The following is a 24,770-nucleotide window of genomic DNA, read 5'->3' on the forward strand; positions in this document are numbered from 1 at the left end:
AGTTATAACTGTAAAATTATTTGCTATTTCACTTTATACTTCTGCAGCTTTACAAACATATCCAATAACTAGTAATCACAGATTACTCCATATGATATTAATGCATATATATGGAATTTAAGAGTCAATAGAAATATAATGAATTATGTGATTTCCATTCAAAATAGCTTTGATTAGAAAAAGTAAAGACATCCAAAAATGGGCAGAAGACCTAAATATACATTTCCCCAAAGAAGACATACAGATGGCCAAGAAGCACATGAAAAGCTGCTCAACATCACTAATTGTTAGAGAAATGCAAATCAAAACTACAATGAGGTATCACCTTACACCAGTTAGAATGGGCATCATCAGAAAATCTACAAACAACAAATGCTGGAGAGGGTGTGGAGAAAAGGGAACCCTCTTGCACTGTTGGTGGGAATGTAAATTGATACAACCACTATGGAGAACAGTATGGAGGTTCCTTAAAAAACTAAAAATAGAATTACCATATGATCCAGCAATCTGACTACTGGGCATATACCCAAAGAAAACCATAATTCAAAAAGACACATGCACCCCAATGTTCACTGCAGCACTATTTACAATAGCCAGGTCATGGAAGCAACCTAAATGCCCATTGACAGACGAATGGATAAAGAAGGTGTGGTACATACATACAATGGAATATTACTCAGCCATAAAAGGGAATAAAATTGGGTCATTTGTTGAGACATGGATAGATCTAGAGACTGTCATACAGAGTGAAGTAAGTCAGAAAGAGAAAAACAAATATCGTATGTTAATGCATGTATGTGGAACCTAGAAAAATGGTACAGATGAACCGGTTTGCAGGGCAGAAGTTGAGACACAGATGTAGAGAACAAACGTATGAACACCAAGGGGGGAAAGCCATGGGGGGGTGGGGATGGTGGTGTGATGAATTAGGCAATTGGGATTGACATGTATACACTGATGTGTATAATATTGATGACTAATAAGAACCTGTTGTATAAAAAAATAAATAAAATGAAATTCAGAAATTAAAAAAAAAAGTAAAGACAAAATCATGAGAGCAATGAAAACCCCAGCATTTTTCCTAAGAAGTCCTTATATCCTCTGCTTAGATCTTTAAATTATTATTCATTACAATTAGTCAAAGGTTATACTTACTTTTCTCCTCTTCCCATTTTCTCCACCTATCCCTGAATCATTCATTATTTATTCTCGATTTTCACTTTCACATTAGAATCTCACTCCTTAATATTTACCACAGTGATTAGCTTTATCAAGTTAAAATTTCAGAGAGAATCTAACAAGCTCATACTATGTTTTGCTATTGAGACAAGCTGTGACAGTTTATCCATTCAGTCAACCCATAATTACTGACATCTTTATATTGTAGGTACTGATCCAAAAGCGGGATTAGAGCATTGATTCTACAGATTGAGTCAAGTCCTTCTGAAGCTTTTAATTTAGTGAAAAAATATAATTGATGTAATGGCAGGCAATGATGAGTGTTTTTTTTTTGTTTTTTTAATGGTGAATGCACTATGCCAGCATGCCAGCATTCAGGAAGAGAGGGTGGTATTGGGAAATAGTTGACAGGATTTTTTTTTTTTTAATTAATTAATTAATTAATTTATTTTTATTTTTGGCTGTGTTAGGTCTTCATTTCTGTGAGGGATTTCTCTAGTTGCGGCAAGCGGGGGCCACTCTTCATCGCGATGCGCGGGCCTCTCACTATCGTGGCCTCTCTTGTTGCGGAGCACAGGCTCCAGACGTGCAGGCTCAGTAGTTGTGGCTCATGGGCCTAGTTGCTCCGCAGCATGTGGGATCTTCCCAGACCAGGGCTCGAACCCGTGTCCCCTGCATTAGCAGGCAGATTCTCAACCAATGCGCCACCCGGGAAGCCTGATGTATGTTTTTAAGAAAAAGTAAAATACATTAATAATATAGAGGATGGGGGGAGTTGCTTTTTTAAATAGAATAAACAGGAAGAACATAGAGTAATAGAAAAAGAAATAGGAAAATTTTTCAAGAGACAACATACAAAGTCCTACAAACAATTATAAGCACTTGATATATTAACTATTATGGGTAGCTACTGGTGGGCTTTAAGCAGGGGAATAGATAATTTGATTTTTTTTTTAAAAGGATAACTTTTGTTGATGTTTACAGAATTGACTCTAGAGGCAAAAGGGAAAGCAGAGAATCTTCTTAGGAGGGTATTTCAGAAGTCCAGGCGAGAAACTTGAATGGTAGAAGTTGGTATATTAAGAAGTGATAAGTTAAAAATAATTTGCATTGAGCAGAAGGAAAATGAAGAGTATAAAGGTAACCTTTTAGCTTCTCAGCACAAAAGCATTGTTAAAGTAAGGTGTTATTAATCAGAATAGCTAGAATCATCATACCTCTTATGAACATCTAAATGGGTGATTGCAGCTAGTTGCTTCTAGATTATTTTTTCTAATTTTCCTGATATTTATAAACCCAGTGTTATATTCTACAAACTTTTGTCTTGCTTTTATTTATTATACTAACTTTTCAATTTCCATGTTTGTAAATTATTTTTTCCACATTTAAATTGCCTTTAAACCATTTTTTCAGAACTAAGACTTACCCAAGTTTTTAGAAATAAAGATGTATTCCGGTTTCTGACTATTAGGGCTAAACTATTGAGACTAAGCAGTTTTATATTATTTATTTAGAGTATAAAAACATAGCATTATTCTATACTGCTATGCACTCAAGTAATATAAGGAGAAAAACTGTATAAGAAAGAGATATCTATCAAATATCAGAATAATCATTACTTCTGAGAATCAACTTTAATCTATGCCTAATGGTACCAATATTTAAATTACATTTTAAAAATAATATGACAAACCAACCTGAGATATCCAAAATTATAGTAGCTGTTTAAATTAATATAGGAAAATATTTCCATGACTAGTATAAGTTTAGTGCTAGTAACAAATGTGAAGTAAATTATAAAGTAAGATAAATGAAATTTATGTTCCATATGTAGGCTCTGTGTATAAAGTGATGAAGCAACCAACTTACCCCTCTAAACCTCATGGTCTCATGTAGGGAGAGAGTCATCTGATAGATAAACACAATCACAAATATTAATGTTGATCACAAACTGGAAAAACTATATATAAGGGAAACTAATAAAGAAACCTAATTTAGATTAGGAAATATTCAAGTCAGAAAAAACTCATTTATTAAGAGTTGGAGTTCAGGGAAAATGTGGGAATTTGTCAGGGACTAGCTGCATTCCAGCAAAACACGGAGGTGAAGATATGTTCTAAAAATAAGGTAAGGAAGTAGGAACATTTGATGATCATGGAGCAGACGACTTAGAACAGGCCTAATGCAAATATTTAGTTGAGCAGGAGTCCTGGGCGATGAGATGCACAGGAGCATAGTATCTTGGTGCAAATTGGTAAGCAGAAGGAATTTAAAATATGATGATCGAAACGATGGGCCAACATCATCATGGAAATGAGGCAGGAAGGATTAAATACCTGTGAATTAAGAATGGGTGGCCAATTGTTCCTACTGCTTTGTCCCTCAGACTTCAAATGAATGTGCATCAGAGTACAAGGAAGTTTCCTCTGGCAAAGCAGTTACTGGAGGGTAGCTACCTGCTTCCTCTGTGGTTGAATCCACAGATTTCATAGAAGTATTTGTGTATGGGTAAGCAGGGACATTTCATTATTTGCAGGGGTTTGGATTTTCTAACCTGAGGATCCAAGACAATCAACTGGAAAGCAATTAGTTGTAATATAAGAGTTCCACGAGGGAACCAGATACAATGTCAACAAACAAAAATCAATACATATTTTTTTCTGCACACCAGCAATAAGCTGTTAAATGTAATGAAAAGGTTTTATTCACAATAACAAAATTTTTTTGAAAATGCTTCTAATAATACACTTTAACACAAAGAAGAAGGCAACTTAATTAAAAGAACATATAATAATTACTAAAGAATTAAGAGACTATAAATACATAAAATACACACATACATATAAATATACATATACACATATATATAGGGTATTACTGAATGGGGGTTCTTAGTATATTTTTAAATATTATAATGTAATCTATAAATTTAATGCAATTTTAGTTTACATCACAACAAATTTTTTTATGGAATTTAAGAGAAAATATACTAAAATAACTAGTTAAGTTTTTGAAAAAGAAGAATAAATAGAAGGGAATTCTCTTGCATTTGTGTAAAATTCATTACATAGTTACAGTTAATAAAACAGTTTTTTATTGCTACTGAAAGAGAAACATAGGGAAAACAAAACCAGAAGAGGTAATCCAAAATGAGACAGATGTTTAGATTGTTGGAAGGACTGCCTTTGTCTACAACAGAAGCCCAGGGAGGGAAAGTCACCTGCTAGTGTCAGTCCTGGTGGGAACTGAAGCTATAATTGACAAACTTGGAGGGCTCAGTGTGGACTAGTTTGAGAGATTAAACACACTGAGAGACCAGTATTGAGAGGGTTCCCACACTGCATGAATTTTACCACCAGGAGTCCCATCAAGGTCTCAGGGTGAAGATCAGAAAAAACATACCCCTGTACTTCCAGTAAGGGGAGGGGAAAAAGTAACCATTTTGAAATATGCCAAGGGGATTATGCTCTTCTTAACTATGCACTGCTCTTGAAAGAAACTATCTTATTGTAGTTTAACAAACTAAGAATTTTCTAAAAACTAACTGATCTGGGGGAAGGGAGATACCAAACTGCAACCCCGCCAGCCTTCCTGTCTCCCCTAATGTAGGGGCAAAACTGAGAAGCACTTGTGAAAGGTCACAGCTCAGAAGCTAAGGCTCACTAAAAGATCTTTACCTAACCATACAAATTTAGAAAACTTTCCCCCTCCCACACCTTACCACCACAACAAGCAGGCTCCTGTGTAAATGTAGATTACAGATAAAATAACAGTAAGACTATTTATCCTATTTAAGAAGTCTCTAGAAAACCTAAAGACAACAGGGAGACAAAAACAAGGACACTAAAGGAATTTCAGTCATTAACACATACACCTACAGTGCACAGTAAACATAACCTAACTCTTAGCCAACCTCACACAAAGGGATAGTTTACCTCAGTTCTTTTTACTTGTTACATCATACCTGGCTTTCAACCAAAAAATTTAAAGATATGTTAGAAGGTATCTAAGTCTATTTTTAAATAGAAAAAGAGGGGACAGAAACCAGTTATTGGAAGTTTTCTCCATTTTAATTTGTGTATGAATTTTTAAAATATAAATGCGGGGATGTAAAACATGAAAATCTAATCAAAATCTGCTATGTTTCATTTTTTTCTATGTCTATCTTTTACTTAGTAGGAGCATGGGGAGAGATTAGAAACAGAAAAAGTATGCTGTTTGGGGCCAGGGACTCATCATTTCAGACCCACAAAGATATTGTCTACAGAACTGCCTTTGAAGAAATAAATGGTGATAATGCCAGTCTCTACATCTTGGCAACTTGATGTATTTGTTCATGCTAATGGCAGTTTTGGACTCTAAAATTCCAGAAAATAAAAGTCACATCTCTAATGTGCTCTAATCCATGCATTGCACAGATGGGTATTTCCTTTCTGATTGAGAGATGAATCTGGAAATTGTCATCTTGGAAAGCTTGTAAATAGGAAAGGGTACTTTTCTACTCTGTAATATCTCAAGAACAACTGGAAAATGTTTTGTAACTGCGAAAAAGGTCAACCTGCAGGCTAAGTCTAAGCATAAAAAATTCATTCTAAAAGATATATATTTAAAAAGTGTGATTGACTAGAAACAGTGGCCTATAATGAAAGATGTCTCACAAATCTCATTATGTTTTCTACCACAAAGAATGAAATACACACCACATGCTTAGGTCACATTTCTAAGTAATATGATAGAGTTTGCAATATAATATTATTGACATTGATTTATTAATATTGATTTCTAAGTTGTACAACATAGCTGAAGCTATTTTCTTCTGCTTTCTTTCCTAAGCAGATCAAAGTAAAAATAGTGAATTATGGATTGTGAACTGTCTTGATTTTTGATAAAATATCAGCAGAGTAACTTTTCAATGTCATATTTTATAAGCAGTAATTAATTGTTTTAAAAGCATACACTCCAATAGTTATTCAGTCATTTTACATTTAAACACGGTTATATTTAGAAAAAAATAAAGGTTGAAATTTAAAATTGTATAATTTAAATTGCATAAAATAAATTTGTTACTTTTAACACAGGAAATTTAGATGTAACACAATTACAATGATATAATTACATCAACATGGTATCTCTAATATTAAGTCAAATTAATACTGGCTCTTTTTTCCAATGGATTTTTATAGTTTTAGGGAAAAGCAGATTTTTATTAGTTTTTATCTGTTGTTTCATAACATATCAAAGAGAAAAATAATATGAATATTTTTGTCTCTAAAAATTCTTCAAAGGAATATTACACCTATATATTAATATGTAAATAAATTTGTCACTATGTTAGATAAGATTAAATACTCTTAAAATTACTGGTAAAAGAAAAACATAAATTTTGTGAATTTTTCAGAATCTCTTAGTAACATAGTATGTGTAATTAAGGAAAATTATAAAATATTACATCACCCTAATAATTTAATAACTAAGATTGTAGTTTCATAAGAACAGGATCCATCCTAGGTGAAAACATGTTGCTTTTAGTGTCCATTGTACCCTTAATTTATTTTGATAACTCCTCCCCCATTATAACAATATACTTCCACCAAGTTTTCATTCATTTTTCTCCATCAATATCTATTTCCTGTATTAACTTGCTGTATCCTGGTTACCTAGTAGCTTCCTCTACCCAGTCTGCCTTTATGGTTTGGATTTAAGCTTTATCAATCTCTAATTTCTCTTCTTTAAATTAAAAATGTATTCTGTTTCATGTCCCATTTTGTTAAGGTCTTGTAATTCTATTGGTGAGAAATCATTAACTTTTTTACCATGTTCATGCAGGTCAGTGCTGCTGCAGTCCATAGATTGTAAACTACTTAACATTTATATTTTTATGTCTCTAGTGCCTAGTGTAGTGAATCCTTCATAGGCATATTTGTCTAAATATGTAATGTTAATAAGTAATATTTGATATCTTTCTAAATATTTTATCTAAATTTTGAAAGGATCTGCCTTTAGCCAAATACTTCACTCCCTGTTAAACCATAACAATAAGAATGTCAGTTTACGCAGATTTGTTCCACGGAGTTTGAAGTCTTGTTCTATCCATGCTTCCTTTTGCATGCAGTTTTCGTATCATTGTTATTTTCATCAGAAAATATGAATATGGATTGATCTCCCTAAATAAACATAATTAATGTCACTATGTAAATGAAATTACTTAGTTTTATATAGAGGTGATTTCAAGGAGCTCATATATAAATATGTCTGCAAACAAGACAAGATATCTGCTGTAAATATTCCTTGCAATAAATTTCTCTAGATTATGTGAGATAATTTGAAAGTATCTAATGCTCTGCAGTTGACTGGATTGACTCTGAAAATCTATCACCAAGAAATTAGTTGGATGCTGCATAGTTACTCACAGTTGTTCTACTTATGTCATTAAGTCAACCAAGATTACTGGACCACAAAATGAACATTCCAGTTATTTGGGCAGAGTCATCTGAATGAAAGTGATTATGCATTGATCAGATCAGATTCTCTAGGGCTTGGTTGTTATGAGAACTGAAATGCTTGAACTCATCACATTTTTTGTTGATTCATTAATTCTTTATCTAGATTCTCCCTAATACAGAATTCACTGACTGAAAATCACTTTAAGAAGCAATATTTGACCCTTTTTGTCTGTTTCATTAGACTTTACTCTGAAAACTTGAAGAGCTGCATATAGCATTGTTAAAATTTTCAGATTGAAGAGACTGCAAAATTATAGCTTTATATGTAACAATATTTTTAAAATATTGAAACAAAAACTGATTGATAATATAACTACTTTCAATATGGATCAGCATTTTAAAAATTTTCTTTGCTACACATTTCAATAAATAACAAAAACTCACATTGAATGTGTGTGTATGTTTCCATTTGCAATGTCTTTCTTTTATGTTTATTGTTAGCAGTTATAAATTAGATGTGTTTAGGAGAACTGAATGTATCAGACTTTATTTAAACCACTTGGAAATGACTATTTTTCCAGGTAACACTTCTGGAAAAATAAAAGATGGATATTAAATACCTTTAAAATAACAGTAATTTTTGTCTTTCCATATGTAGTATGTCAACTTTATAAGGACAATTTCTCTCACTCTCACTCTCACTTTTTGTCTCTGGAGCCTAGAATATAGTGTCAGTAAATAGTTGCTCAATGAATGATGAGAAGGAAAATGTTATAGCAGACACTTCATACCATTAAAAGGAATAATTAAATGGACAAATTTTAGATAAGTTATATGTTTTATTATTTATAAGAATCTATGTCAGAAAAGCAGTGGGTAAAATCTATTTTTTAACTTCCATCCCAAATATTTATTTCTGCTTAAAGCCTTTTAACTCCTCTACATATTAATCCTGATGAGTTAGTTGTTTGTATAACACTTTAGATATTTCATAATAGTGGACTCATACAGTATTTGTCTTTTTGTAACTGGCTTATTTCACTTAGCATAATGTCCTAAGTAGCATGTGACAGAATTTCCTTCCTTCTTAAGACAATTATATTCCAAGTACATACAATATATACCCTATTTTGTTTATTCAGTCATCATTAAGTGGACATTTGGGCTGCATCTACCTGGATATTGTGGATAGTATTGCTGTGAACGTGTTTGTGTAAATATCATAAGGTCCTATTTGAATTCCTCTGGATATATACCCAGAAGTGGGATTGCTGGAGTATATTTTTGCTTTTTTGGGGAACCTCCATACTGTTTTCCACAGCAGTTGCACAATTTTATAATCCTACCAACAGTCTACAAGAGTTCCCTTTTGTCTACATCCTTGCAAACACTTACATTTTTTCTTTTATTATTCCTTTTCCCCTTTCTTCCTTCCTTCCTTCCTTTCTGCCTTCCTTCCTTCCTTGTTGAGAATTAATTAATGGCTATGAGATGATATCTTATTGTGGTTTTTGTTTACATTTCTCTGATGATTAGTGATGTTGAGCATCTTTTCATGTTTGTTGTTTACTTGTATATCATCTTTGAAGAAAAGTCTGTTCAAGTCTTTTGCTCATTTTTAAACTAGGTTATTTGATTTTTTTTGTTGTTGAATTCTAGGAGTTCTTTATATATTCTGGAGACTGACCTCTTATCAGATGTATGATTTACAAATATTTTCTCCTGTTCTGTAGATATAATTTTCACTCTCTTAATTGTATCCTTTGATACACAAAAGTTTTTAAATTTGATGTATTCCCATTTGTCTGTTTTTGCTTTTGATGTCTGTTGCTTTTAGGTGTCATATCCAATAAAGTACTAAGTCCAATGTTATGAAGCTACTCCCTTGTTTTCTGCTAGGTGCTTTATGGTTTTAAGTCTTACTTTTGAGTCATTAATCTATCTGAGGTAATTTTTGTATGTGGTATAAGGATAGAGTTCATTTTTTCTTTTTGTATAATAATACTTAGTTTTCTCAACACCATTTGTTGAAGATACTGTCCTTTCCCCATTTGGGTGATTTTGGCATCTTATGGATATTTCTCAGTTTAAAATCAAAGCACACTAATAATGTAGACTGGAGATGCAGAAGCTGGTACTGCTAATAGAATAGTAAAGAAAGGACTTCCCTGGTGGTGCAGCAGCTAAAAGTCTGCCTGTCAATGTAGGGGACATGGGTTTGAGCCCTGGTCTGGGAAGATCCCACATGCTGCAGAGCAACTAAGCCTGTGCGCCACAACTACTGAGCCTGCATACCACAACTACTGAAGCCTGTGTGCCTAGAGCCCGGGCTTCACAACAAGAGAAGCCACCGCAATGAGAAGCCCGTACACCGCAAGAAAGAGTAACCCCCTCTCACCACAACTAGAGAAAGCCCGCACGCAACAATGAAGACCCAATGCAGCCATAAATAAATAAATAAATAAATAAATAAATAAGTAAGTAAAAGTAAGGAAAAAAGAGAATAGAAGATGATCTTTTTTTGCAAATTTCTCAATGTATGACATCTGCACTCTGCTGCAACAGAACAAATAAAAACTTATTATTTTATAAAATATATTAAAATAATGAAGCAGACAATATTAAAAAAATTTACAGTAAATTTATAGTGAATTTGATCAGATGTTTCTTCTCAAGAGTAAAAAAATATTCAATGAAGTTCATCATTTGAAATCAGAACTAAATGTTCAACAAAATAATTTTAAACAGTTTTAAGAGGCTCTGAACTTGCAAATGTCCAGTTATAAAATGAGCTTGGATTCGTTCACGCACACACACACACAGACACACACAGACACACACACACACACACACACACACACACACATATTTTTAGTTGGAAAGATGGTAAATTGTAATTTCAGTAACTGAAATTTTGTTAGAAATTTATGGCAAACAATAAAATGGTATTTTACAAAAGATGAAAGCTCTTGAATTGTTACCAATTGCTCACAGAATACAAGACTTTCTAATAACATCAAAGTTCAATTAATTTAAAATTTGAAAAATTTCAAATTATTTTAGTTTTCGATGTCATGTGGTATAAATTATACAATTATTAATTATACACTATACAATTAATTATAATTTATTATACACTATAATAATTATACAATTTAATTAATTATATACCAAAATTATACATTATATGATTAATAATTTATGCGGTTTTTTTTTTTTTGTAGCAAAGGACTTCCAAATTCATGAAGAAGTGTGTTTTTGTGGCTTAAAAATCAAACTAATGACATAGATTTTTATTTTTAATCTTCTACATTTTTCAAAGAACTTCAGTCATACACTAAAAAATTGGTTTTTATACTGATGGAGTATATTCCAGATACAGTAAGTCAAGCATTCAGATTTAGTGGGATTTCAAAACAAGTGACTCATATTTTGATATTTCTCTCATGGCTTCATTACACTCTATGAAACACCCTGAAAATATTTTTGCTTTGTTTTTTGAAGTGACATCAGTGAAAAACATCATGGGTACAATTGTTACAGCTTTCAGTATGCTCGCATAAATGTTATAAATTACTTCCTGTTTATGGAACTATTAAAATGGAAGAAAATTAATTTAATGATTTGGTATTCTTTGTTAATCCCCATTGGTTGAGTTATAGAAGCATTTTACAATTTATGTACTGCTAACCCCACTTCAAGTTTTTCTTGAAACAAAAGAAATTCTTGCCAAATATTCAATAATCAAAGACAAGTAGTCAGTGTAATTTACATTTTCTTAACTGATACACTGCATTAAAGTGTGTTATATTTGGAGCTTCAGGAAAATAAATTTTTTATAGGTGACCTAGCTGGAAGCAAATGAAAATTTCTGTTAAAATCGAAACTTTCCATTATAAAAATCATTAGTAATTTTACATAGTTTCTAGCATGAATCCATATTCAGGAGATTTTAATTTTAATGGAGAACATTATTTAAACTGACTGCCAAAAGCTGCAATAAAAATTTGAATAATTTATTTTTATATTGTTTAATTTATGAAATACATGATTTTAATGTTTATAATATTAACATTACAAAAAATATAGTGAATTTAATTAATTTGAAAAACTAAAACATAATTTTGAAACATGTATGCATCTCCCCCAAAGTTAAACCATTTCTTCCAAATAGATGAAACAATGGGGAATGGATATAAATATTAAAGTAAATGTTTCTGATAGCCAATTCAGTGATTGTACTAGCTTTAACTGTTAAGAGCAACTTGGGCATGTAAATCTACTTTTTCAACTTTAATATTACAAAATCTACATACAGGAATGTATTTGTGGTAAGATTTTAGTACCTGAATTTAATGATGATATGAATATAAAAAACACATTGGATTTTTAAGGCTTAGTTTGAATAAAGGATGTAGATATTCTCATTGTTTTTTATATAGATTGAATGTTGAAACAATATTTTTGATCTACTAGTTAAAATACATTTAAATTTTAATTCCACCTTTTCTTTTTACTTTTCAATGTGGCTACTAAAAAAATTTAAAATAACATATGTGGTGCATACTGTGTTTCTATTGGACTTCAATTATTTAAACTCTGTTGCTACCCAAACTGTTCAACCTCTAACATGTTGTTTTCCACATTCTGCTATAGAATACACCTCCAATTCCAATCTTTCTCCTCATACATTTTTGTGCACCACTCCTATAGGACCTTCTCGAGCACTTGAATTGAACGCTTTCCAAACTGCCACAGACACAGTGTGAGTTTTCACTCTCCTTCTTATCCAACATGGTTTGTTCATAACATTTCACCTTCAAAGGTCCAAAACTCATAATCTCTCTTTCCTTCCCTTTCTTTCACCTCCCTTCCCTTCACATTTTTTTTCTTTCTCTTCCCTTCCCTCCATTCCTTTTCCTTCCCTCCTTCCCCTCTTCCCTCTCTTCTCTCCTTTCCTCTCATCTTGTCTTCTCACTTTCTCTCCCACACCTTCCAATTATCTTACCTGGAAAATCTTCAGGGCCACTCGAGCCTATCTACAAATCTGCTCCACATGTTTTTTAACCAAAAAGCATAACCTGACTGACGATTCTGCTCTTACATTTCCGGGAAGTGCAATGACTTTCTTTTTCTGAAATGACTTTGTACCTTTTCTCTTTTTTGCACGTACTCAAAACCCTGTATCATCACTTGCAAATGATGTATATTTATATTCACACTTACAAAAAAATCACCACATTATACTCATTCTTATCACAACCAATAATAAAATTACATCAATGTTTTCATCCAACTTCAAAGGTACCATCTTCACTTTTCCCTAGGTCTCATCTTCTCTCCTTTATTCAAGGATGTCACTCCTTTGGTTATCTCCTCAGTTTCATGTATCACAAAATTCCTTTTTCCTCCTACTTGAAAGATATACCTGTTCACATTACCTCTGTTTTTACAATTCTCACTCCTCAACACACTATAAATTTACTACTTTTTCTGACATGCCACATATATTGCACTTCCCTAAGCCACCACTCTTTTTCCTGTACCAAATTCATGGACACATTTCTGTTATCTTAATTACTTCTCCTCCCTTGATTCTTTAATTGTACAACCTACTGTTTTTACACTTATCTCTCATGATGATTTAAATTTTCTTTATGTATCTTTTTCCTCTACACAACTCTAAATATCCTGAGATCTCCTTTTTTTCAGACCTTCTCTTGAGAGGTATTATTATTTTTACTGCTTTTTATATCATCTCCATTTTGAAAATTATGATTTTTTTACTCTCTAGTTCAAGTACTTGATTTGAATTCAGATTCATATTTTCAACTACGTTATTAGCAGATCCTGTTGGATGTCTCACAGACTTATCCAAGTTAAAATATCCATTAAGATAGTCTAGACTTTCCATTCTTCATGTGTACATGTGCATACACACACATATATACACACACACTTCCAGGCATTGCAATTCAATGATTAGTTTGAATTTACATAAATTACGGTGTCCAGGAATCTAAATTCCTATTGATCCTACCTGAAAATATATCTCAAATCTGTCCATTTACCTGAAAATTAATGGCCTCTATAATAATGCAATCAATCATCTTTTCTTGACTAGATTACTGTTTTATTTCCCTAATTTGGGTATCTGAGTCTTCATTTGTCTCTACTCTAGCTCTCTTTCAAACCAGCAGCTGGACTGAACTTCAAGGAACAAACAAACAAAAAGACAAATATATATCTTTAGCAAATTCCTTTTATACATTGAAAAGAAAAAATAAAAAACATGCCCTGGAAGCCCAGTATAAATAGAGTGCTGTATACCAAAAAAATCTCATCTCAGCATACTGTATTTCATGACTTGTCATATGTGTGTGTGTATATATATATATATATATATATATATATATATATATATATAATAACTTTACATATTTTTCTTCAATTTTTGGACACAATTACTTGTGTTGAAAATGTGCTGAATCAATCCCCTGGATCTCAGTAAAGTGCCTATTAAAGAACAAGAAAATCCATATAAAATTAAAACTATAAACTGAATGTAGAGAGAGGTATTAGTAATTTTTTTATAAAGTGTCATATGATGTAAATCACTACAAATATATCTTCCAACATTACATGTTGTACAATATTAATTGAATGTTAGCAATTTTATGTTGGATATCATTGAAAAGAGAATCCACTTCAATTTTCTTCCTCTCTGACAAGTCATAAATAAGCTGAGATAGTTTTAGCACAGATGGTTTCTCTAAAATTTCCCCAATATGGTTGAGGCAAATCAGTTATTTACACTTTATTTTCAGAATGAAACTTATAAGGTGCAAGGCAAATAATGGGTGCTGCATAAATATTTTCTGAGTAATGGACTGATTACGTATGATAATTTCAAGTTACTCTAAATAATATATTGCCCAAAACAAAGCAATGGTCTCATTCATATTTACAAATCTACCATAGTAATTGATAGCTGCAATCTTAATTATATAGCATAATTTATTAGTTACTATTAATAAATTTTTATCAACAAAATAACAGGATACCATAAGAGTTACAGATATTCTAACCATTTTAAGTAGTATTCTATGCCTCCTAATACTTATATGTCTTCATCCATGCATCGCAATTATATTGAGTAGCCAAAACAGATCTAAGTGTTGAGGGACAGAATTTAATAAGTGAATATATTCTTCATAAAAATATAGTAAAATAATATACTGACAACATAATTTGAAATAAAACATATTTTACCTGGTCAAATTTTAAAGGCATATGCAAAAAAATGAAAAACACAAATAAGTCTTCCTCACTAGGAAATGTTTTAGATGCTCTAGGTGGTATTTAGGTATTAGGAGGGAATTTGATAAAGACCTTTAAGATCCCCAACTACATTGTAATAATATATTATATATATATATATAATCATATGTATTATATTAAATTATACATATATTACAATATTATATTATAGCTCCTGTTTCAACAACCAATAAGGGGAATATAATTTAACATAAATAAAAAATAAATGGGAACCCTAGTACACTGTTAGTGGGATTGTAAATTGGTGCAGCCACTATGGAAAACAGTATGGAGGTACCTCAAAAATTTAAAAATAGAACTACCATATGATCCAGCAATTCCACTGCTGGGTATATATCCAAAGAATATGAAAACATTAATTCAAAAAGATATTGCACCATAATGTTCATAGCAGCATTATTTACAAAAGCTAAGATATGGAAACAGCCCAAGTGTCCATCAAGAAACAAATGGATGAAGAAGATGTTTTATATCTACTTAATGGAATAGTATTCAGTCATAAAAATAAAGAATGGAGTTTTGCCATTTACAACAATGTGGATGGCCTTAAAGAGTATTATGCTTAATGAAATAAGGCAGACAGAGAAAGACAAATATTCTGTTATCACTTAAATGTGGAATCTAAAAAATACAACAAGTTAATGTATTGATAAATAACAAAATAAAAACAGACTCACAGAATATGGAGAACAAAATAGTGGCTACCAGTTATGAGAGGGAAGAGGGGAGAGGATATGGGATTAAGACACACAAACTACTATGTATAAAATAAATAAGAAACAAGGATATATTGTACAGCACAAGGAACTATAGCCATTATTTTGTAATAACTTTAAATAGACTATAATGTATAAAAATATTGAATCACAATGTTGCACACATGAAACTAACATAATATTGTAAATTAACTACACTTCAATAAAAATAAGTAAATATATTAATTAATTAATTAATTAATTATAAAATTCAGGGGTTTTATAAAATTCATAGTAAAATTTCAAGGGATATTTAAAGAAAAATAACTTTTTTAAAATTATCATAGATAAAATATATACTAGTTGACCTGATAATATCTTACTTTTATCTAAGATTTTATAGTAATACTTTAATGACAATAAATATCTCATAATAGACTACTTGAGCAGACTCCTTTGTAAGAAACCCTTAATGGTAAAAATGAATTACGATTCAAATAAATACTCAGATTTTTTTGCAAACCCACCATAAAATGTACATTACATAACATACCTCTTTGCTACACCAATTTAGTAGCAAATCACATTGCCATTTTTTTCTCTACAATTCTTTTCTACCTGCTTATTTACAAGGTCACTTCTGTATGTATATTGAAAAAATACTAATAAATCATAATTTTATGGGCAAGATGCTATCTTTAGTGAGTATCTTACAATAATATTTTAAATGTTCATTTTCCTAAAAATTACATTTCACATTAGGTTTAAAGTAACTTAAAGTGCATATAATAAAGAAAATATTCCATGAAATGATTTGTATAAAACATGTGTACATAGTAACAAAGATTATACTAAACACTGGAAAGTTCTTTTTTGGTACCATTTCATACTACATTCCTCTTGTAGACAGTTTATAGATTCTACTCTGCCAGATGAGAGATGTCATTTGCTTTGCCTCAGTGAGGATAAATTTTATCTCATACTTCACTTGGTAAAATTTTCATAAAAATTCATATGATCACTCAGGTCTTGGGCCTTTTTCATGGATCTTAGAGGTGGCTATTGAAACCCTTTCCAAGTTCAAAGAAATATATATATTTAATAACAACCAACAAAGGGGAGAAGTAAAATCTGGATTTTTTTAAATGGTTAATAAATTAATGGAGGAGTAATAGAAAGCATTTGAGCCCTACTTCCTTTCTTTTTTTAAAAAATTTTATTGGAGTATAGTTGATTTACAATGTTGTGTTCATTTCTGATGTACAGCAAAATGAATCACTTATATAACTACTTTTTAAAAAATATTTATTTATTTATTTGGCTGCAGCGGGTCTTTGCTGTGGTGCATGAGATCTTCATTGTTGTGTGTGGGGTTTATGTTGCAGCAAGTGGGATCTTTAGTTACAGCCTGTGGGATCTTTTTTTTTTTTTTAGTTGCAGCATGCAGAATATTTTGTTGTGGTATGAGGGATCTATAGTTGCATCATGTGGGATCTAGTTCCCTGACCAGGGATCGAACCCAGGCCCCCTGCATTGAGGGCATGGAGTCTTAGCCACTGGACCACCAGGGAAGTCCCTCCACTCTTTTTTAGATCCTTTTCCCATATAGGTCATTAAAGAGTACTGAGAAGGGTTCCATATGCTATACAGTAGGTCTTTATTAGTTATCTATTTTATATATAGTAGTGTGTATATGTCAGTCCAAATCTCCCAATTTATCCCTTCCCCTCACCAATTTTACCCCCATGGTAACCATAAGTTTGTTTTCTACATCTATGACTCTGTTTTGTAAATAAGTTCATTGTATCATTTTTTTAGATTCCACATATAAGCGATATCGTATCATGTTTGTCTTTGACTTACTTCACTCAGTATTACAATCTCTAGGTCTATCCATGCTTTCTATAGCTGATTTATAATATATCATTGTATATATGTATCACATTTTCTTTATGCATTCCTCTGTTGATGGATATTTAGGTTGCTTCCACGCCTGGGCTATTGTAAATAGTACTGTAATAAAATTTAAAGTGCATGTATCATTTCAAATTACGGTTTTCTCTGGATATATGCCCAGGACTGAGATTGCAAGATCATATGGTAGCTCAATTTTTACTTTTTAAAGGAAACTTCATACTGTTCTCCATAATGGGTGTACCAATGGAAGAGGTTTTCTTTTCTCCATTGTATATTCTTGCCTCCTCTATCAAAGATAAGGTGACCGTATGTGTGTGGGTTTATCTCTGGGCTTTCTATCCTGTTCCACTGATCTATATTTCTGTTTCTGTGCCAGTACCATACCGCCTTGATTATTGTAACTTTGTAGTATAGTCTGAATTCGGGGAGCCTGATTCCTCCAGCTCCATTTTTCTTTCTCAAGATTGCTTTGGCTATTCGGGGTCTTTTATGTTTCCATACAAATTGTGCAATTTTATGTTCTAATTCTGTGAAAAATGACATTGGTCGTTTGATAGGGACTGCATTGAATCTGTAGATTGCTTTGACTAGTATAGTCACTGTCAAAATGTTGATTCTTCCAATCCAAGAACATGGTATATCTCTCAATCTGTTTGTATCATCTTTAATTTCTTTCATCAGTGCCTTATAATTTTCTGCATACAGGTTTTTCTCTCCTTAGGTAGGTTTATTCCTAGGTATATTATTCTTTTTGTTGCAGTGGTAAATGGGAGTGTTTCCATAATATCTCTTTCAGATTTTTCATCATTATTGTATAGTAATACAAGAGATTTCTGTGCATTAATTTTGTATCCTGCTAATTTACCAAATTCATTGATTGGCTCTAGTAGTTTTCTGGTAGCATCTTTAGGATTCTCTATGCATAGCACCATGTCATCTGCAAACAGTGACAGTTTTACTTCTTTTCTGATTTGGATTCCTTTTATTTCTTTTTCTTCTCTGATTGCCATGGCTAAAATATCAAAATCTATGTTGAATAATAGTGGTGAGAGTGGGCAACCTTGTCTTGTTCCTGATCTTATAGGAAATACTTTCAGTTTTTCACCATTGAGAATGATGTTGTCTGTGGGTTTGTAATATATAGCCTTTGTTATGTTGAGGTAGGTTCCCTCTATGCCCACCTTCTGGAGAGTTTTTGTCATAAATGGGTGCTGAATTTTGTCAGAAGATTTTTCTGCCTCTATTGAGATGATCATCAGGTTTTTATCTTTCAATTTGTTAATATGGTGTATCACATTGATTGATTTGCATATATTGAAGAATCCTTGCATTCTTGGGATAAACCCCACTTGGTCATGGTGTATAATTCTTTTAATGTGCTGTTGGATTCTGATTGCTAGTATTTGCTTGAGGTTTCTTGCATCTATGTTCATCAGTGATATTGGCCTGTAATTTTCTTTTTTTCTAGTATCTTTTTCTGGTTTTGTTATCAAGGTGATGGTGGCCTTGTAGAATGAGTTTGGGAGTGTTCCTCCCTCTGCTATACATTGGAAGAGTTTGAGAAAGATAGGTGTTAGTTCTTCTCTAAATGTTTGCTAGAATTCGCCTGTGAAGCCATCTGGTCCAGGGCTTTAGTTTGTTGGAAGATTTTTAATCATAATTTCAATTTCAGTGTTTGTGATTGATTGGTTTATATTTTCTATTTCATCCTGTTTCAGTCTCCAAAGGTTGTGCTTTTCTAAGAATTTGTCCATTTCTTCCAGGTTCTCTAATTTATTGGCATATAGCTGCTTGTAGTAATCTCTCATGATCCTTTGATTTCTGCAATGTCAGTTGTTACTTCTCCCTTTTCATTTCTAATTCTGTTGATTTGAATCTTTTCTCTTTCTTTCTTGATGAGTCTGGCTAATGGTTTATCAATTTTGTTTCTCTTCTCAAGAACCAGCTTTTAGTTTTATTGATCTTTGCTATTGTTTCTTTTCATTTCTTTTTTATTTATTTCCAATCTGATTTTTATGATTTCTTTCCCTCTGCTAACTTTGGGGTTTTTTTGTTCTTCTTTCTCTAGTTCCTTTAGGTGTAAGCTTAGGTTGTTTATTCGAGATGTTTCTTGTTTCTTGAGGTATGACATTATTGCTATAAACTTCCCCCTTAGAACTGCTTTTGCTGCATCCCATAGGTTCTTGGTCATCATATTTTCATTGTCATTTGTTTCTTGGTACTTTTTGTTTTCCTTTTTTATTTCTTCAGTTATCTTTTTGTTATTTAGTAGCATATTGTTTACTCTCTAGGTGTTGTTTTTTTTTTTTTTTACACAGTTTTTTTCCCTTTAATTGATATCTAGTCTCATTGTGTTGTGGTAGGAAAAGACACTTGATCAGTTTTCTATTTTCTTAAATTTACCAAGGCTTGATTTGTGTTCCAAGATATGATCTATCCTGGAGAATGTCCATGAACACTTGAGAAGAAAGTGTATTCTGTTCTTTTTGGATGGAATGTCCTGTAAATATCAATTAAGTCCATCTCTGTAACGTGAAATTTAAAGCTTGTGTTTCCTTATTTATTTTCAGTTGGATGACCTGTCCATTGGTGAAAGTGGGGTGTTAAAGTCCCCTACTATTTTTGTGTTACTGTTGATTTCCCCTTTATGGCTGTTAGCATTTACCTGATGTATTGAGGTGCTCCTATGTTGGGTGCATAAATATTTACAATTGTTCTATCTTCTTCTTGGATTGATCCCTTGATCATTATGTAGTGTCCTTCTTTGTCTCTTGTAATAGTCTTTATTTTAAAGTCTATTTTGTCTGATATGAGAATTGCTACTCCAGCTTTCTTTTGATTTCCATTTGCATGGAATATCTTTTTCCATTCCCTCACTTTCAGTCTGTATGTGTCCCTAGGTCTGAAGTGGGTCTCTTGTAGATAGCATATATACGGGTCTTGTTTTTGTATCCACTCAGCCAGTCTATGTCTTTTGGTTGAAGCATTTAATCCATTTACATTTAAGGTAATTATTGATACATATGTTCCTATTACTCTTTCCTTAATTCTTTTGGGTTCATTATTGTAGGTCTTTTCCTTCCCTTGTGTTTCCTGCCTAGAGAAGTTCCTTTAGCATTTGTTGTAAATCTGCTTTGGTGGTGCTTAGTTCTCTTAACTTTTCTTGTCTGTAAAGTTTTTAATTTCTCTATCAAATCTGAATGAGATCCTTTCTGTGTAGAGTAATCTTGGTTGTAGGTTTTTCCCTTTCTTCACTTTAAATATGTCCTGACACTGCCTTCTGGCTTGCAGAATTTCTGTTGAAAGATCAGCTGTTAACCTTATGGGGACTCCCTTGTATGTTATTTGTTGCTTTAACCTTGCTGCTTTTAATATTTTTTCTTTGTATTTAATTTTTGATAGTTTTTGATTAATATGTCTTGGTATTTTTCTCCTTGGATGTATCCTGTATGGGACTCTCACTGCTTCTTGGACTTTATTGACTGACTATTTCCTTTCCCATATTAGGGAAGTTTTCAACTATAATCTCTTCAAATATTTTCTCAGTCCCTTTCTTTTTCTCTTCTTCTTCTGGGACCCCTATAATTTGAATGTTGGTGCATTTAATGTTGTCTGAGATGTGTCTGAGACTGTTCTCCATTCTTTTTACTCTTTTTCCTTTATTCTTCTCTGCAGTAGTTATTTCCACTATTTTATCTTCCAGGTCACTTATCCGTTCTTCTGCCTTAGTTATTCTGCTATTGATTCCTTCTTGAGAATTTTTTATTACATTTACTGTGTTGTTCATCATTGTTTGTTTGCTCTTTAGTTCTTCTAGGTCCTTGTTACATGTTTCTTGTATTTTCTCCATTCTATTTCCAAGATTTTGGATATCTTTACTGTCATTAATCTGAATTATTTTTCAGGTACTGCCTATCTCCTCCTCATTTAGTTGTTCTTGTGAGTTTTTATCTTGCTCCTTCTTCTGCAACATTTTTGTCTCTCATCTCACTTCTGCCTAACTTACTGTGTTTGTGCTCTCCTTTCTGCAGGCTGCAGGAGCATATTTCCTCTTGCTTCTGCCTTCTGTTGGGTGAAGCTGGTCCAGGGGCTTGTGCAGGCTTCCTGTTCTGAAGCACTGGTGCCTGCCCTCTGTTATGTGGAGCTGGGTCTTGTCCCTCTGGGAGGGAAGGCCGTGCCAGGGGTTGTGTTTTGGGGTTTCTGTGAGAGTAGCATAACTTTAGGCAGCCTGTCTGATGATGGGTGAGGATGTGTTCCTGTTTTGCTTTTTCTTTGGCCTGAGGTTTTTCAGCACTGTAACCTGCCAGCTGTTGGGTGGGGCTGGGTCTTTGTGCCAAGTGGGGACCTCTGGGAGAGCTCACACTGATTAATATTCCCTGGAGCCTCTGCTACCAGTGTCCTTGTCCCCACAGTGAGGTACATCCAACTCCCACCTCCCCAGGAAACACTCCAAGACTCCTCATTAGGTTTACCCCAATTTCCTATGGAGTTTCTGCTTTGTACTGTGTTCCAGTGCTCATGTGACCTTTGTGTGACCTCCGAGAGTGGAATCTCTGTTTCCCCCATGCCTGTGGAACTCTTGCACCAAGCTCCAGTGGATTTCAAGGTTACATGCTCTGGGGGTTCTTCCTCCCAATGCCAGATCCTCACACTGTCTTGAAGGGCTATTTTTATGTGGGGATGTCCCTGTGTAGGTTGCATGGGTTAATATTATTATTAATTTTGGTATGACGGTTTTTTTTCTATGGATGACTTCCACCTTTTTCCTTAGAGTGTGCTGGCTGTTACCCCTTGATAGGGGGTTTGACTGGTGTTGTGGTGACCAGAGTCTGCCCTGGATTTTGAGTGGTGTCTCCCCTTTGCTCTATGGTTGTCAGTGCCCTGTCAGTCTGCTCCTTAGCTGTTGAAGTAGAGGCCTCCAGATCTGTTTCTTAACTGTGTTTCTGATCTGCAGTATGAGGTAAGTGGGATTAGAGCCCTCCAACTGAGACAGAAACCACTGAGTATTCCTCCTCCGGAGCTGTTTACCTGTGAACATATTCTGTTGTGTCACGTTTCACCCATTGTGTGAGCTCACAAGTTACTCTGTTGTTGGCACTGCTCTCAGCCTCTCCTTAACCATGGGTATGCTAGCAATTTGCCCTGGTTCCTCTCAGGCATTGTTCTCACTGGGCCAACAGCATAGATCCACTGAAGTCAGGTCCCAGGATTGCAGTAATCATGGATCTGGACCTGCTGTGGGTGCTATGTGGTCAGCTCGGATGCTGACGTGGCCCAACCACCATGTGTACATGCCCACAAAGTCCACAACTGCTAAAGCTAGACTGACTGGGACACTCATGCCTGCCCAGGTGAGAGGGGTTGAGGCAGCAACCAACTGAGGTGCGTGAACCCCCTCTGGTGGGATCCCCTCCTAGTGCCTGTGAAGGTAAGGGCTGAAGCATGCGGAGAGAGGCTGTAGTGGCAGCTCCTCCCTTTGCATGTCACTCAAAAATGGCACTTCACTTTTAAGGCATTCCGGGCTCCCTCCAGGAGCATTTCTGGTTGCAGAGCTCCTCACTACCATCCCCTCAAGCTGTCTCCACACAGCCAACAGCAGTCCTCTGCCCTGAGCCCTACATTTTTAAAGTGAGATGCTGGTGGATTCTATTACAGATAACTAATATTAAAGAAATTTAAAAGATAACATTTATTGTGATATGTAAACATTTTTTCTTAAAATGAAAGTGAAAATGTTGTCTTTTTTATCAGTAGGGAGGTCTATTGGTAGAGCAATTCTAATAAAAGAACACAGTAAGTCAATAACATCAACCAAACATAATTACCTTTTTTAAAATTTAAATTTAAACATCAAAAATCATCATCTATATGAGAAACACTGAAAGCATGAAAGATAAAAATCAAGATAAAACTACAACTAATTAGAAGACAAGTAATTAGAAGAAAAGGAAGAATAAAATATCTTATGCAGAGAGATTTTGGAAATAATTCCACAGGAACAAACAGGAAAGAAGGATAAGAAGGAGGAGGAGATACATTTGTTGGAAATACAAATTATGATTTCTACAATGACAAAATCTATAGAAATGCTAGAGTGTGAATTTAAACCTAAATTAATTTCTCAGAGGATAAAGCAAATTGACAAGTGTTTGAAATAATACACCACATAAATAAAATAAATGGAGGAAGGTCAATATTCAAGTAAAGAGTCTGAAAAGAAGGCCTAAAAAAAATGAAAAAGAAAAAAATGAGTACAGTAATGGCTGAGAAGAAAATTATCACAGAAATAATAAAGCTGAAGAAAATAAAAGGTTTTAGAATGAAAGAGAACACACCATGCTGATCAGGGTAAAGGTATATACCTACCTAGACACGTCAGAATAACTAACGTTTTCTGAAAGAAAATGAAAAAAAAAAACAAAAAAAACACCAACAGTTAATCTATAAGATGAGTGGAATCTGGCATCAATCTATTGATGAGAATTCCTGCATGTTAGAGAAAACAATTGAAAAAATATTTATAGTATACTGAGAAAATTATTTTTAATGTAGACATTATCAATCTGACAAAATATGAGGGTAAATTAAAGACACTTTCAGGTATGAATGAACTAGAAAATGTTAAACCCATCTTTTCTGAGGAAACTTAGGTATGTACTTCAGAAAAAGAAACAGAAAAAATCAACAAAGAGTGGGAATTAAAAAGCCACCATGAGTGGACTTAAAACAGGAGTGTTATAAATTGTCAAAGGAGTTAACAAGCAAGAATTCTCTTTTGAAAAAAAAAAAAAAACTGTCTGGTATAAATAGAGTAATACAACAAGTAAGGTCCATGAGAGAGTGAAATGATGTAGGCAAATTATTGTTTAACAGAAAAGTAAGTCAATTAATGCACTAGAAAAATTATCAGTTCTTTTATAATGTGATTAAAATATGAAATCAAATCAAATATTTCATGGATTTTAATTATTAGTAGAGAATAGAAAAAAACTCATTAGACCTAGACACTGGCTATATTCTCATACAAATAGCATAGGAAACAAGATATTGACACTGCCTTGACAAATGTTACATATTCAATACAGTGTAAAGACCTATATTTTGATTTCAATATTTAGGATCCACCAATAGATAGTATAAATAAATGCTGGAATAAGATTGCAGTGAAAAATGTAAAATTAAATCAATAGATGAC

This window comes from Balaenoptera physalus, assembly GCF_965194825.1.
Source record: "Balaenoptera physalus genome assembly, chromosome: 18".
NCBI classification, from domain to species: Eukaryota; Metazoa; Chordata; class Mammalia; order Artiodactyla; family Balaenopteridae; genus Balaenoptera; species Balaenoptera physalus.